Consider the following 17500-nt stretch of genomic DNA (forward strand, 5'->3'; position numbering starts at 1 on the left):
CAAGTAATATCTTTAAAATCAGCTAATGCACAGCGGAAGATCTCTTTCAAACCTGAGAATAAACATGCTTTCAAGTGTCAACCAAAAGGTTGGTGAGTTCATTAGTTTATCATAATCATTTATTTTCATCATTTTTATAGACCACAAGAATTTCAATTCCAGTTCTCTTAAATATACGTCCCATGCATAGAGACAAAAATAATCATTCATATGGTGAACACCTGGTAACCGACATTAACTAGATACATATAAGAATATCCCCTATCATTCCGGGATCCTCCTTCGGACATGATATAAATTTCGAAGTACTAAAGCATCCGGTACTTTGGATGGGGTTTGTTAGGCCCAATAGATCTATCTTTAGGATTCGCGTCAATTTGGGTGTCTGTTCCCTAATTCTTAGATTACCAGACTTAATAAAAAGGGGCATATTCGATTTCGATAATTCAACCATAGAATGTAGTTTCACGTACTTGTGTCTATTTTGTAAATCATTTATAAAAGTTGCGCATGTATTCTCAGCCCAAAAATATAAAGGGTAAAAAGGCAAATGAAACTCACCATACTGTATTTTGTAGTAAAAATACATATAACATCATTGAACAAGTGTAGGGTTGGCCTCGGATTCACGAACCTATAGTAATTATATATATTTATGTATTTGTCAATATTTGTCTAATAAATTAGGCCAAGTCATAGTGTACCACAATCTAATGCTCGAGACTAATGTGCAAAAGTCAAAGGTTAAAGTAAAAACGAGGTCGCATGCAAAAATACAATAACTTATACAAAAATGATTTTTCGGTCAAACATGACTAAATGGCCACTTCAGCGATTTTTAGAAAAATTATCGGAACTCCGATTGATAAACGGCCAAAGATAAAAGTTACACATTACCAAAAAGATTAAGCATTAATTTTTACAGAAGTAAACTAAACCTAGACAACTCGTAGTTGCCAACGCGGTTTCGGCGTTTCAATGTTAATTTTTCAGCTTTAATAAATTTACAAAAGTGACCGAGTAGCCTACTTTGGAGATTTTTAGAAAATTCCTCGAAACTCGGATTGACAAACGGTCAAAGCCTTCAAATTCTCGTTACCACAAAGATATAACATGATTTTTGGCAAAAGTAAACACACATCAGGTCGACCATGACAACTGATACAAAACTGACATTTTTAACAAAAAAGTTTCAGCTCTTTTTAGAATTTTAAAATGTGACCCAACAGTCAACTTTGACGATTTTTAGAAAAATCGTCGAGACTCGAATTGACAATTGGCTAGAGTGGTTTGTTAGACCTTACAGCAAAGAATTCAGTGGTATTTTTGTTTTAATCTGAAACAACGCAGATAAGCGAGAATTTCAGTTTCCGTATCGACGTTTCATCAAAATTTACAAAACTTCTTTTATCCATAACTTGACAACCGTTCAACGAAACGAGACGTGCTTTATATGAAAATTCATCTACTCGACGAGTAGAATCCAAATAACCACTTTTTATTACCCAGAAAATTAATTCACTAATTATTATCAGCAATTTTAATTACGAAATTAATTGTTTAATTCATAACTTTCTAACCGTTCATCGAATCCATTCGATATCTAAATGAAAAGTTCTTAATTTTTCGCTAGCTTTCCAATGACATGCATATCTTATACCTTATTTCATCCCTAGTATAACAACCTTTAAGATTCAACATAACCTATCTAAGGGCAATATCAAATGTACAAATATGCATAATCCTAATTTCTCGAGCACTAGTCAGGGATACACTATTAGTATGTAAAAATTAAATTATGAGTACTCACATATCAATATTGAGATTCAATATTGCAGGAAGGTACGTAGACGCAACGGAGATGATAAACACTAAATTGACCTCATGAGCATATCCATGAACCATACCCATCACCTCCATAGCTATAACCCATAATTTCCTTAGCCCTATCCTACTCGAACCCAGTTTTGAAATTACTCGTTCATGACATCGTCGTAGTATTTTATGTAATACTACTAATAATATCGCTTCTTAGTACTACTAATACTAAAAATAATAAAATTAATAATCTTAATAATAATAATAATATAAACATACATATCCTACACAGAGATAGATAGAATATGAATGAAAATGGAACCCATGCGTTTTATAAGACCTTTCCCCCAATCATACCTCAATAATTTCATGAGACCGCATGAAGGGAGGTTTACAGCTCATATACACTTGTAGATTTTACCGACACTGGTTCCTTTACACATATTATATAATAATAATATAATTATAATAGTATAATAAATAAAAAATAAAAAAAACGTGTAATGTAGTGTGAAAAGTGTTACTACCTAATGATCCGTGAAAAGAAAACAATTACATACCTTTTTAGTTTAATAATATTATATATAAATATATATTTAATTTATATGATTAATTATATATTATATTATATTCACGTTCATGGTAAAAATATAATTTTTACAAAAATGACACGGTCGTGGTCTCACGACTCATATACCACTTTCGGTTTTTCGGGCGCACTTTCGTACATTTAGAAAACTAGCCTTTTACATTACGTGACGTGTACCTTTTACAAAAATTAGACTTACTCAACAATAAATTACCTTTATAAAAATATAACTTATAAAATTGAGCGTTGTGGTCATTTCCTTCTATAAATTAAAGTCTCGTTGTTTGTCAAAATATTTTATTTTAAATTAAACATATTGTGACACGTACCTTTATTAATAACTAGACTTAAATTAAATAAAAACTAACCCACTCAGAGTGTAACTTAATCTTTTGAGTGTTTTGGTCATTTACTTTTATAAATCGTAGTCTCGTTATTTATCAAAGCAAATTTATTAATATTAGTGTAAAATCAAAATGTTTCAATGATTAATTAAGATATCAAAATATATACCTAATATGTAGGTTTGTTATATTTATTTAATAATACAATAATTAGATTTTTCCAAAACTAATAATAGTTTAAAAGTTTATTTTAAATTCGTTTAGAAAAGCTTATAACACGTAACGTTTACACTTTAAAACTTATGTCGATATAATTCATTTATGCGCCAACGTTTTCCTTAAACTTTCTAAATAAAAAATTTTAATATCGATCGAATCAAATAACCAGGTTCTATTATATCGAAAAACGTTTTCGTACGTTTGAAAATAATTCAAACTAATATTATAGAATTCATTTCTCCACTAGCTTTTGTCTAACTCCCAATAAGTGATACTTTGTTCTTACTTGTAAATCACTTTACCATTTATTCCGAATACCGTTAAAAAAGTAAGGGTTTCCTAATTCAAAGTGGACCTCATAACAGAGACTCGTAATCAAAGTTCAATGTATCCGATAATTCAATCATTTGATATTATCTTTTAATCTCGTCGATAAACTTACATCGAACAAATACGTTCATGTAAAGTATTATTCATTCAATACCTTGATAGCATTTCCAAATTCATAAAAAAAATAGATTTCATATCTTATATTCATAATAACTAATCCGTTCAATGTTTCATTAATATAACTCAATTTAAAATCAGACATATGTATATGTATATGTATATATTTATTTACACATAATTGTTCGTGAATCATTTGGCATGGTCAAAGGATATTTGATTACAGAAATATAGTTTCAAAACTTTCGAGACTCAACATTACAGATTTTGTTTATCGTGTCGGATATATATAAAGATTAAAGTTTAAATTTGATCGGAAATTTCCGGGTCATCACATTACCTACCCGTTAAAAGAAATTTCGTCCCGAAATTTGATCGAGGTCGTCATGGCTAACTAATAAAATGTTTTCATGACGAATATGAATCGATAATAGAGTTTTATCATAATTGAGTGATATAGATAAAACAATTTGTTTTTGTGAAGAGCACGAATGAAGCTATCACCTAAGAGTGAAAATGAATAAATGCAGGTTTGACCTAACAGGTGGCGTAGTCAAGATTGATTTCCGAAATTTAAGGAATTTAGAAGAAGATCTCCATAATAAGATTTGATTCGTCGGTAATTAAGGAGATTAGGATCCTCTTTGGTTATACGCGATAATCTGCTTTGATTGCTCTGTCTATAAATCCACCCCCTTCGTTTCCTTATAACTCACACCTTCTATTATTTCTTCCTCAATTCATACTTTAAAGTATTCATTAATATGCTCCATCCCATCCTGATCCTTGATATCCTCTTAACTTTCATATCTGTCATTCTTCTTTTTAATCTTCCACCGGAAGAATCTATTTACTTCTACTATACTCTTGGGTTTATAGTTTTTCTAGTCCTCCCGTGTCTTTATATTGCTATTTGCATTGACATCTACGGTTTATAATTTACGGGTGATTGTTGGGTTTTATACCTTCCCTTATACTTCGATGTCCCTGCTTCTGTCTTCTATAATCATTGTCATCCATAGTTAATGCTCCCTTCTATTTGTTGCGATCTATACTCCAATTTCTGTTTCGGAGCTTTGTCCTTTCGTTTCTTCTTCTTGCGATTAAATAGCTCTTGTAATGGTCCAGAATTCGTAGGTATGGATTTCAGAATGAACACAGTAATTGTTCTAAGAAGGATAGGGTAATGGTAAATCCTGATTTGTTAAATTACCAGAATACCCTAAAAAAAAGACCGAATCATCAAGAAATATTTTCTTGATATATTTAGAGATTTGATAGAATGTAAGAGTCGTGTAAATGGTACATGATGACGGTATGTCCTGTGAATCATCACATCCATTAGAAACTTAGCATGAATTACCGTAATATAATGACGTTGATCAAGTGTCATTATATTATACTAACTCATGTATCAGTTCCCAACACTACTTCAAAAACATTCATATTCGAATTTTTTTCAGAATTTAGAAACTAACACTGTTTCTTTTATGTTGCAGATATTACGGAGAGATAAATGATACTTGATAAGAATAGTTGTGAAAATATCTCCAAAGATATGGAGAATATGTATAATGGAAGATACGAAGATATCTTATAACATTTAAGATATGATGATGAAGAAGAATATCTGTCTGTGAAGGTTTAGAATAAGAAGTAAGGTATTTGCTAACGAGTTCAGCAGGCACTGATTTATTTAGATCCTTTGAAGGCAGATTCAGTCTCTATGATTTGTCCACGGCTTCCCTCATACTTTGCTCAATCCGTTTTTCAGTACCAAATCCTTTCTTTTTCTGAGCTTTACCAACTCACTATCTTTTATCATCAAAATTTTGACCGTTTAAACCTTCTACCATTTTTATGTTTCCTCTGCATTTAATGCTATAATATCTGAATCTCTGGTTATCAATCCGAGGTGGGTTCAGAAGAATCGTGTTTCAGATGATTAAACGCTGGTGGTAATATGGTGGAATATGAAAGGTTCCCCAGTAATAATGACGAAAGAGCAACGTATCTATCGGGGTTATAATAAGACTAGTCCGACTGAGAAATCGAAATTGACTTGCTGGAGCTGTGACAAAATTGGCTACTTTGAAAAGAAATCGAAGTGTTGTTTTTGCTAATAAATGCTAAAGAATTCGACGAGGGTACGTGTTAAACTACGACTTTGGTTTCGAGAGCTTTTCAGGTACAAGACTTCGGATAATGTGTGGTTGGATCATCATCTCGATTGTTCAATGTTTGAAGTGTCTTCCAGGATTTCGAAGGGTTTTAAATGCAGATTGTCATAGTCAATATCCAAATGATAAAATCGTCCTGATTCCCGAATGAATTTCATCTATTTCTGAGTGTTACGAATAAAAGTGATGTTCTGTCACAGTTTTGAATTCAAAGTATGACTTTGATAGATGTAGGAATTCTAAGAGTGATGTCTTCTGTTAAATCTTGAGTTGGATTTTTTTTTTGATTTGTCAAAATTAGAATATGTAATCAAATTTGGATGAGAATAGTTATTTTGATTTTTACGAAAGAATGTATATTGTTGAGAGAGTAGTGAATACAGTTGGTGATTGCTGAATCAGATTCAAAGAATGTAACATATTAATTGTGAATTTAGACATCTCTCGGGTATTACCTACCCGTTAAAAAAAATTCACAAATAATGTTTTGAATAAGAATTTTCATTACAGTCCTTATGAAAATATATGTGAATATATTTTCTTCAGATGTAATACAGATTCAATGAGTTTAAATCATACTAAGCTCATTTGATTTTCAGATTGAATTAGAAATGAATTTTTTTTTTTTTTTTTCTAAAACATTAGAGATTTCATAATCTTTGCGGAGTATTTCACTAATGTAGTCAATACTTCAATATTTATTCTTATTGATATTCTTCAGTGAAGGATGTTGACGCTTGAAGAATTCTTGCGAACTTCGCAAAGTACGATTGATGTTTTCTAGAAAGTTTCGAGTGCATCGAAGATGAAAGTGTAAAATCAAACATGTTATTGAATGATACACTTGACTTATTATGAGACGGAATTCATTGAATTGAAGCAGAGATTGTGGTTAACAATGATGAAATTGTTAACGAATAATGTACATCATAGCATATTAGTAATATGAATTAACCGGATAGTTAAGTTCCATACATAATAGCTTAGTACAGAAAGATTTATTATAGTTAAATTTTTTTTTTTTTTATATATATATATATATATAGGATATACATATAAATTCTTTGGAGGAACTGAGTTAATACTTCATAACTCGTTGATATAATATACTCGTTATTAATTCGTAATGATTTCCACAGTGATTCTTGAACTGGCGAAGCTTGTGAGGTTGGAGGTGTTGACGATTCTCACTATGTTGACAGCATTTGACTGTGTTGGTGAGGCTATTGGTACTGCTGATGTTGTTGGTAAAACAAGTCTAGCTTGTACCTTACGCACTAGTCTTGTTAGGGTTTCGATTCTTCTCTCTATCATCTCTGTCCACTCATCTAGTTTTTGGTTAAGGCTGAGATAGATAATCTCTAAAACTTTAGAGATTACATAATCACCACAGAATGTTTCTCCGATGAAGTTATGAATCAATACTTCATCATTTGTTGTTGTTGGTACTCCTTGGTATCTTTGGTGCGTGTGACGTTGATATCATATATTTAGATTGGGATATTGAGGTGTGTGATGCATATGTGATTGTTGGTGGTGGTAATGATCCTGTTGTTGATGGTGGTGTTGTTGATGCCGGTGATGCTGCTGGTGCTTAGGGTATTGAGGCTTGCGATGTTGATGTTACTGGCGGTACTGATTATGCTGCTGGTGCTGCTGATGGTGTTTGTAATCCTTGCACCATAAGCTCCAAAGCCGTCACACGAGCACGAAGTTCGTTAACTTCTGCTAGTATACCGGGATGATTGTTGGTTGGGACGAGCGGATAAATAAAATCTAGAATTTGATGTAGTATATAATCGTGACGAGATACTCTGGAAATGAGAGAGAAAATGGTTTCACGAACAGGTTCGCCGGTAAGTGCTTCAGTTTCATCGCCAAGAGGGTAATGTGGTGGATGGAAAGGATCACCTTCTTCTTGTCTCCAATAATTGAGGAGGCTACGAACCCATCCCCATTTCATCCAGAATAGATGATGACTGATTGGTTGATCTATTCCGGTCACACTGTTTTCGGAGCTCGAATGGAAACCCATATCGACATAGCTATCGAAATCTGAGGAGTTCGAACTGGTTGAGGGATCCATCTTGTATGATTAGGGAAAGAATTTTGTTATGAAATAGATTATAGGAATTAGATTTGATATTCTTCAATACATAATTTACATATGTATATATATTATCAAAATCCCATAAATTACGGAAGAAACTTTGAAAGATGTCAGTCAAAGTTCACAGTAACAGATATGCCAGGATAAGATTTCGTCTATACACTATTATGCAATAAATGCAAGAAAACGCGTATAGACTAAAGAATGATAATCAGGTAATTTCCTAAGGATGGTAGGTAGATGATTTCCGACTAAATGATAAGCAAAACTTTTGACATGCAGACACGGTCGAAGTCCAGACTCACTAATGCATCTAAACAACTATCAGTTAGACACACTAATGCAAGACCTGGTTCGCTAAGACCACCGCTCTGATACCACATGAGATGACCCGTCCCAATCCATAAGGACGAATACAATAACATATGATTACATCGCGAGGTATTTGACCTCTATATGATACATTTTACAAACATTGCATTCGTTTTAAAAGAAAAGCTTTCATTTACATCGAAAGTTGACAGGCATGCATACCATTTCATAATATCCAAACTATAAATGACCTAATCTGTCATCTACTTAAATATAATCTTTAATGAACTTCAACGACTCGAATGCAACGTCTTTTGAAATATGTCATGAATGACTCCAAGTAATATCTTTAAAATCAGCTAATGCATAGCGGAAGATCTCTTTCAAACCTGAGAATAAACATGCTTTCAAGTGTCAACCAAAAGGTTGGTGAGTTCATTAGTTTATCATAATCATTTATTTTCATCATTTTTATAGACCACAAGAATTTCAATTCCAGTTCTCTTAAATATACGTCCCATGCATAGAGACAAAAATAATCATTCATATGGTGAACACCTGGTAACCGACATTAACTAGATACATATAAGAATATCCCCTATCATTCCGGGATCCTCCTTCGGACATGATATAAATTTCGAAGTACTAAAGCATCCGGTACTTTGGATGGGGTTTGTTAGGCCCAATAGATCTATCTTTAGGATTCGCGTCAATTAGGGTGTCTGTTCCCTAATTCTTAGATTACCAGACTTAATAAAAAGGGGCATATTCGATTTCGATAATTCAACCATAGAATGTAGTTTCACGTACTTGTGTCTATTTTGTAAATCATTTATAAAAGTTGCGCATGTATTCTCAGCCCAAAAATATAAAGGGTAAAAAGGCAAATGAAACTCACCATACTGTATTTTGTAGTAAAAATACATATAACATCATTGAACAAGTGTAGGGTTGGCCTCGGATTCACGAACCTATAGTAATTATATATATTTATGTATTTGTCAATATTTGTCTAATAAATTAGGCCAAGTCATAGTGTACCACAATCTAATGCTCGAGACTAATGTGCAAAAGTCAAAGGTTAAAGTAAAAACGAGGTCGCATGCAAAAATACAATAACTTATACAAAAATGATTTTTCGGTCAAACATGACTAAATGGCCACTTCAGCGATTTTTAGAAAAATTATCGGAACTCCGATTGATAAACGGCCAAAGATAAAAGTTACACATTACCAAAAAGATTAAGCATTAATTTTTACAGAAGTAAACTAAACCTAGACAACTCGTAGTTGCCAACGCGGTTTCGGCGTTTCAAAGTTAATTTTTCAGCTTTAATAAATTTACAAAAGTGACCGAGTAGCCTACTTTGGAGATTTTTAGAAAATTCCTCGAAACTCGGATTGACAAACGGTCAAAGCCTTCAAATTCTCGTTACCACAAAGATATAACATGATTTTTGGCAAAAGTAAACACATATCAGGTCGACCATGACAACTGATACAAAACTGACATTTTTAACAAAAAAGTTTCAGCTCTTTTTAGAATTTTAAAATGTGACCCAACAGTCAACTTTGACGATTTTTAGAAAAATCGTCGAGACTCGAATTGACAATTGGATAGAGTGGTTTGTTAGACCTTACAGCAAAGAATTCAGTGGTATTTTTGTTTTAATCTGAAACAACGCAGATAAGCGAGAATTTCAGTTTCCGTATCGACGTTTCATCAAAATTTACAAAACTTCTTTTATCCATAACTTGACAACCGTTCAACGAAACGAGACGTGCTTTATATGAAAATTCATCTACTCGACGAGTAGAATCCAAATAACCACTTTTTATTACCCAGAAAATTAATTCACTAATTATTATCAGCAATTTTAATTACGAAATTAATTGTTTAATTCATAACTTTCTAACCGTTCATCGAATCCATTCGATATCTAAATGAAAAGTTCTTAATTTTTCGCTAGCTTTCCAATGACATGCATATCTTATACCTTATTTCATCCCTAGTATAACAACCTTTAAGATTCAACATAACCTATCTAAGGGCAATATCAAATGTACAAATATGCATAATCCTAATTTCTCGAGCACTAGTCAGGGATACACTATTAGTATGTAAAAATTAAATTATGAGTACTCACATATCAATATTGAGATTCAATATTGCAGGAAGGTACGTAGACGCAACGGAGATGATAAACACTAAATTGACCTCATGAGCATATCCATGAACCATACCCATCACCTCCATAGCTATAACCCATAATTTCCTTAGCCCTATCCTACTCGAACCCAGTTTTGAAATTACTCGTTCATGACATCGTCGTAGTATTTTATGTAATACTACTAATAATATCGCTTCTTAGTACTACTAATACTAAAAATAATAAAATTAATAATCTTAATAATAATAATAATATAAACATACATATCCTACATAGAGATAGATAGAATATGAATGAAAATGGAACCCATGCGTTTTATAAGACCTTTCCCCCAATCATACCTCAATAATTTCATGGGACCGCATGAAGGGAGGTTTACAGCTCATATACACTTGTAGATTTTACCGACACTGGTTCCTTTACACATATTATATAATAATAATATAATTATAATAGTATAATAAAAAAAAAATAAAAAAAAACGTGTAATGTAGTGTGAAAAGTGTTACTACCTAATGATCCGTGAAAAGAAAACAATTACATACCTTTTTAGTTTAATAATATTATATATAAATATATATTTAATTTATATGATTAATTATATATTATATTATATTCACGTTCATGGTAAAAATATAATTTTTACAAAAATGACACGGTCGTGGTCTCACGACTCATGTACCACTTTCGGTTTTTCGGGCGCACTTTCGTACATTTAGAAAACTAGCCTTTTACATTACGTGACGTGTACCTTTTACAAAAATTAGACTTACTCAACAATAAATTACCTTTATAAAAATATAACTTATAAAATTGAGCGTTGTGGTCATTTCCTTCTATAAATTAAAGTCTCGTTGTTTGTCAAAATATTTTATTTTAAATTAAACATATTGTGACACGTACCTTTATTAATAACTAGACTTAAATTAAATAAAAACTAACCCACTCAGAGTGTAACTTAATCTTTTGAGTGTTTTGGTCATTTACTTTTATAAATCGTAGTCTCGTTATTTATCAAAGCAAATTTATTAATATTAGTGTAAAATCAAAATGTTTCAATGATTAATTAAGATATCAAAATATATACCTAATATGTAGGTTTGTTATATTTATTTAATAATACAATAATTAGATTTTTCCAAAACTAATAATAGTTTAAAAGTTTATTTTAAATTCGTTTAGAAAAGCTTATAACACGTAACGTTTACACTTTAAAACTTATGTCGATATAATTCATTTATGCGCCAACGTTTTCCTTAAACTTTCTAAATAAAAAATTTTAATATCGATCGAATCAAATAACCAGGTTCTATTATATCGAAAAACGTTTTCGTACGTTTGAAAATAATTCAAACTAATATTATAGAATTCATTTCTCCACTAGCTTTTGTCTAACTCCCAATAAGTGATACTTTGTTCTTACTTGTAAATCACTTTACCATTTATTCCGAATACCGTTAAAAAAGTAAGGGTTTCCTAATTCAAAGTGGACCTCATAACAGAGACTCATAATCAAAGTTCAATGTATCCGATAATTCAATCATTTAATATTATCTTTTAATCTCGTCGATAAACTTACATCGAACAAATACGTTCATGTAAAGTATTATTCATTCAATACCTTGATAGCATTTCCAAATTCATAAAAAAAATAGATTTCATATCTTATATTCATAATAACTAATCCGTTCAATGTTTCATTAATATAACTCAATTTAAAATCAGACATATGTATATGTATATGTATATATTTATTTACACATAATTGTTCGTGAATCATTTGGCATGGTCAAAGGATATTTGATTACAGAAATATAGTTTCAAAACTTTCGAGACTCAACATTACAGATTTTGTTTATCGTGTCGGATATATATAAAGATTAAAGTTTAAATTTGATCGGAAATTTCCGGGTCATCACAGTTTTGAAGTCAAAGTATAACTTTGAAAGATGTAAGGATTTAAGAGTGATGTCTCCTGTTAAATCTTGACTTGGATTTTGATCTATCAAAATCAGAATATGTAATCGAATTTGGATAAAAATGATTGTTTCGGATTTTTATGAAAGAATGTATATTGTTGTGAAAGTAGTGAGTATAGTTGATGATTTGCTGAATCAGAATCGAAGAATGTAACATATTAATTGTGAATTCATGTATCTCTCGGGTATTACCTACCCGTTAAAAGTTTCACAAATAATATTTTGTACAAGAGAATTTTCATTACAGTCTTTATAAAAATATAAGTATATTTTCTTCAGATGTAATACATAGTTAATGAGTTAATATTAAATTAAACTCATTTGATTTTTGGCTGGAATTTGAAATGAATAATCTCTAAAACTTAGAAATTTCGTAATCTTAGCGGATTATTTCTTCAACGTAAATGAAATTATGATTCAATACTTCATTATTCATTTTTATTGATATTTCCTCGGTGAATGATGTTGGTGCTCGTGGAATTCTTGTGAACTTCACACGGCACGAATAATGATTCCTAGAAAGTTTCAAATACATCGAAAAGGAAAGTGTAAAATCAAACATATATTTGAATAATACACTTGGTTTATTATGACATGGAATCTATTAAATTAAAGCAGAGATTATAGTTAACGATTGTCAAATCGTAATGAAGGATGTACATCATAGCATATTAGTAACATGAATTAACCGAGTAGTACCTACCAGTTAAGATTCACACGTAATAGCTTAGCACGAAAAGATTTATTATGGTTTTAAAATTTATATATATAATATATACATATAAATTCTTCAGAGGGAATGAGTTAATACTTCATAACTCATTGATATGACATACTTGTTGTTGATTCGTGATGATGTGCGTGGTAATTCTGGAACTGGCGGAGATTGTGATGTTATAGGTGCTGCTGGTGTTGACGATGCTGACGGTACTGTAGATGCTGCTTGTATAACAAGTCTAGCTTGTAAATCACGCACTATTCCTGTTAGGGTTTCTACTCTACCGTTTTCGTTCAGTCATCTGATTTGCGGTCAGAATTAGAATAAATATTCTCTAAGACTTTGGAGATTACATAATTGCCGCAAAGTATTTCTTCAATGAAGTTATGAATTAATACTTCATCGTTTGTTGTTATTGGTATTCCTTGGTATCTACAGGGGGTATGACGTTAATGCTCGAGGTACAGATTGTGATGTCGAGGTGTGGGATGCGGATGTTGCTGTTGGTGGTAGTGGTACTGTTGGTGTTGATGATGGTGGTACTGTTGATACCGGTGATGCTACTGTTGCTTGTAACCTTTGCACCATATTTTCCAAAGCCACTACCCGAGCGCGAAGCTCGTTGACTTCTTCTATTACACCGGGATGATTGTTGGTTCAGACGAGCGGATGAATAAGATTTAGAATGTGAGATAGTATATAATCGTGATGAGATACTCTGGAAATGAGAGAGAAAATGGTGTTTCGGAATGGTTCGCCGGTAAGTGCTTTAGGTTCATCACCAAGAGGTGAATTCGGTTGATGGAAAGGATCACCTTCTTCTTGCCTCCATTGATTAAGTCGACTACGAACCCATCTCCAATTCATCCAGAATTGATGTTGGCTGATTGCTTGATCCATTCTGATTACACTGCTTTCGGAGCTAGAGTGGAACTCCATATCGGAATCCGAGGAACTTGAACTAGTTGCAGAATTCATCTTACATGGTTAGGTAAAGGATTTTCTATAGAAAATAGATTATAGGATTTAGTTTGGTATTATTCGATACATATTTTACATATGTATATATATAATACCAAAATTCCATAAATGACGGAGGAATCTTCGGAAAATGTCAGGCAAAGTCTACCGTGAGAGATATGATAAGTTATGAGTATTTGTCTATACACTATCTATGCAATAATTGCAGTAAGACGTGTCTAGACTTAAGATGATAAATAGGTAATTTTTGACAAGAAATGATAAGCAAAACTTTTGACACGGTACGTTTTTCATTGGTCCCATAGCGAGGAATTTGACCTCTATATGATACGTTTTAGAAAATATTGCATTCGTTTCATAAAAAGCACACCATTATTATACATAATGCATGTTTTAAACAAGTGGGCGATTATTTAAGAAATAATCCCCATAATACATCGGTTTCTAAATACTACACACATGACATAACAGTCGAATATAATACAAGACAAAGGTTTTATTGAATGCAACACTTCATTTAAATAAAAACATGAGACTCCATGCACAGCTTGCTCAGATAATACAACAGCGGAAGACTTTCTTAAGGACCTGAGAATAAACATGCTTAAACAGTCAACACAAAGGTTGGTGAGATATATAGGTTTAGCATCGATATAAATATAGACCACAAGATTTCATAGTTATAAATATATGTACAATCGCAAGTGTATAAAAGTATTCTATAATTTGTTGAGCGCTTCGGTAACCATACTTAACCTTTAATGTAGCATATTCCCTTTATTATGAAATCTCCCTACACTATACCAAGTGTAGTAAAAATGAAGTACTATGCAACCGTTTATAATACTAGAGCGACTAGCCCGGTTGGGGTTGTCAAACCCGATAGATCTATCAATAGGATTCGCGCTTACATGTTCTTATAACATGTAAATATTAGTTACCAAGCTATTAGGGAAGATATGCAAGGTGGTACAACTCAACGTAGAATATATTTCAAGTACTTGTGTCCATGGCGTAAAACATAAAATGCATGTATTCTCATCCCAAAATATTTTTAGAGTTTAAAAATGGGACTATATACTCACGGTAGTAAAAGTATATTAATAATAAGTTTTCAACTTATTAAAAATATGGCCGTCGTCCTTGGATTCACGAACCTATAACAATAATAACGATTCAGATAATTATACATGTGAAGAAAATTAATATAGCAAGTTCATATTTTTCAATCACGTGTGATTGTTTAAGTTTATATTTTCAATCACGTGTGATTGTTTAAGTTTATATTTTCAATCACGTGTGCTTGTTTAAGTTGTCAAGTTAGCAGTCCAACGTTAGTAGTCAACAATTAGTAGTCCACAATTAGTAGTCCACAGTTAGTAGTCCACAGTTAATAGTCCACAATTAGTAGTACATATTATACACGTGTTGTATAAGACTCAATCATGACCTACAATACCGATATTGTAGTTACACGTATTGTGTATGTGGTGTCTTTTGATTTATTTGACGTATTGTGTAACCATGACATGTTAGAATACATGTATAATACAAGAAAAGTTAGCTAGGATATGGTTAGTATAGATTTTAATGAATTAATCCCGTAATCAAATTATCCATTTCTAACCAATATTGTTTTGTCCATAATTTCTTCATTATAAATCCGTTATGAGTGAATATTGCTATGGTTTCGTAACGAACTGTAATTTGTGAAACTAAACTGAAAAAGTGGTGGTTTATAGTCGGAGTTACAAGTTATAATCCATATTTGAAATAGGTAGTCATTTTCGTCGAAAGAAAGACATCTTGATGACCATTTTGAAAAACATACTTCAATTTTGAGTTTAACCATGATTTTTGGATATAGTATCATGTTCATATGAAATATCATTTTCCCAGAATAACAACTTTTAAATCAAAGATTATGATAGTTTTTAATTATCCAACCCAAAACAGCCCCTGATTTTACTACGACGGCGTATGTCCGGTTTTACGTGTTCTTCGTGTTTTCAAGTTTTAACTCATTAAGTTAGTATATCATATAGATATAAAACATGTGTTAAGTTGTTTTTAAAAGTCAAGTTAGAAGGATTAACTTTGTTTGCGAACAAGTTTAGAATTAACTAAACTATGTTCTAGTTTATAAACTCTTATATAGATAACTATAAACATATGAATTGAACAAGAGTTGAAGTAGAGTTTTTACCTCAAGTTTAGAATGTAAAGTTGCTAAAAAGAAGTAGTAGAACAAAACTTGAGAGAGTTTTTGCAAGTGTGTGTGAAAATTGGAAGTAAAATTTGGAAAATGAATGTGTAAAAATGAGTTAGAAATGGTGCTTATTTATAGGCTTGAAAATTTAGGTTTTAGTGAAAATATCTAGTAAAAGTTATTGTATTAAGTCATGGATGACATATTAAATTAATTAGGTCATGGATGACATATTACACAAATAATTGCAGATTTCTATTGGTATATACCAATAGTAAATACTTCTAGAAGCTGTGTATAATACGGATAAAAATACCGTATGAATGCAAGAAGAATTCTTGAGGATATTGAACGGAAATACAAGTATAGCTATCCTTTATATGTATTGGTATATTATAAAGTGTATTCAATACTTGTAAGGATGTATTTACACTCGTAATACATTATATGTAAATACATTTTAACATAAGTATAGCTATCCTTTAAATTAGTAGTATATATATATATATATATATATATATATATATATATATATATATATATATATATATATATATATATATATATATAATACTCTGTTAATATACTTAGTGAGTGATAATGCTAAAAACGAACATATATTTCATAGCATTATTCCTCAAGAAAGACAAGCTTTTAGTTGCAATTGTTCTATTTACAAGAGATATTCGTTTAAATAATAAAAGGTGAAGACAAAAGACAGATTCGACGAATTGAAGACGCAAACGACCAAAAAGCTCAAAAGAATAAAAGACAATCAAAAAGGTTCCAATTATTGATAAGAAACGTCTCGAAATTACAGAAGTACAAGATTCAAAACGCAAAGTACAAGATATTAAATTGTACGCAAGGACGTTCGAAAATCCGGAACCGGGACTAGAGTCAATTCTTAACGCTCGACGCAACGGACTAAAAATTACAAGTTAACTATGTATATAAATATAATATAATATATAATTAATTATATTAATTATATATATATTATATATATATAATAAAAACCGTCGGCAGCAAGAAACTCCAAGGGTGTGAGCTGTAAATACCTCTCCGCGACTCGCGGAGTTTTAAGGGCATTTTGCCGCGAGTCGCGGAGCCCCAATTTTCAACTCTGGCTATAAAGCCAACCGAATTCTGATCAAATTTCATCATCTTTTTTCTCTTCCTCTTCATACGTAAATATATTTATATTTATAATTTATATTTTAATTTTAATTTTAATTCTAATAATAAGGGTATGTTAGCGAATGTTGTAAGGGTGTAAGTCGAAATTCTGTCCGTGTAACGCTACGCTATTTTTAATCATTGTAAGTTATGTTCAACCTTTTTACATTAATGTCTCGTAGCTAAGTTATTATTATGCTTATTTAAAACGAAGTAATCATGATGTTGGGCTAATTACTAAAAT

Source organism: Rutidosis leptorrhynchoides, chromosome 11, assembly GCF_046630445.1.
Source record: "Rutidosis leptorrhynchoides isolate AG116_Rl617_1_P2 chromosome 11, CSIRO_AGI_Rlap_v1, whole genome shotgun sequence".
Taxonomy (NCBI): domain Eukaryota; kingdom Viridiplantae; phylum Streptophyta; class Magnoliopsida; order Asterales; family Asteraceae; genus Rutidosis; species Rutidosis leptorrhynchoides.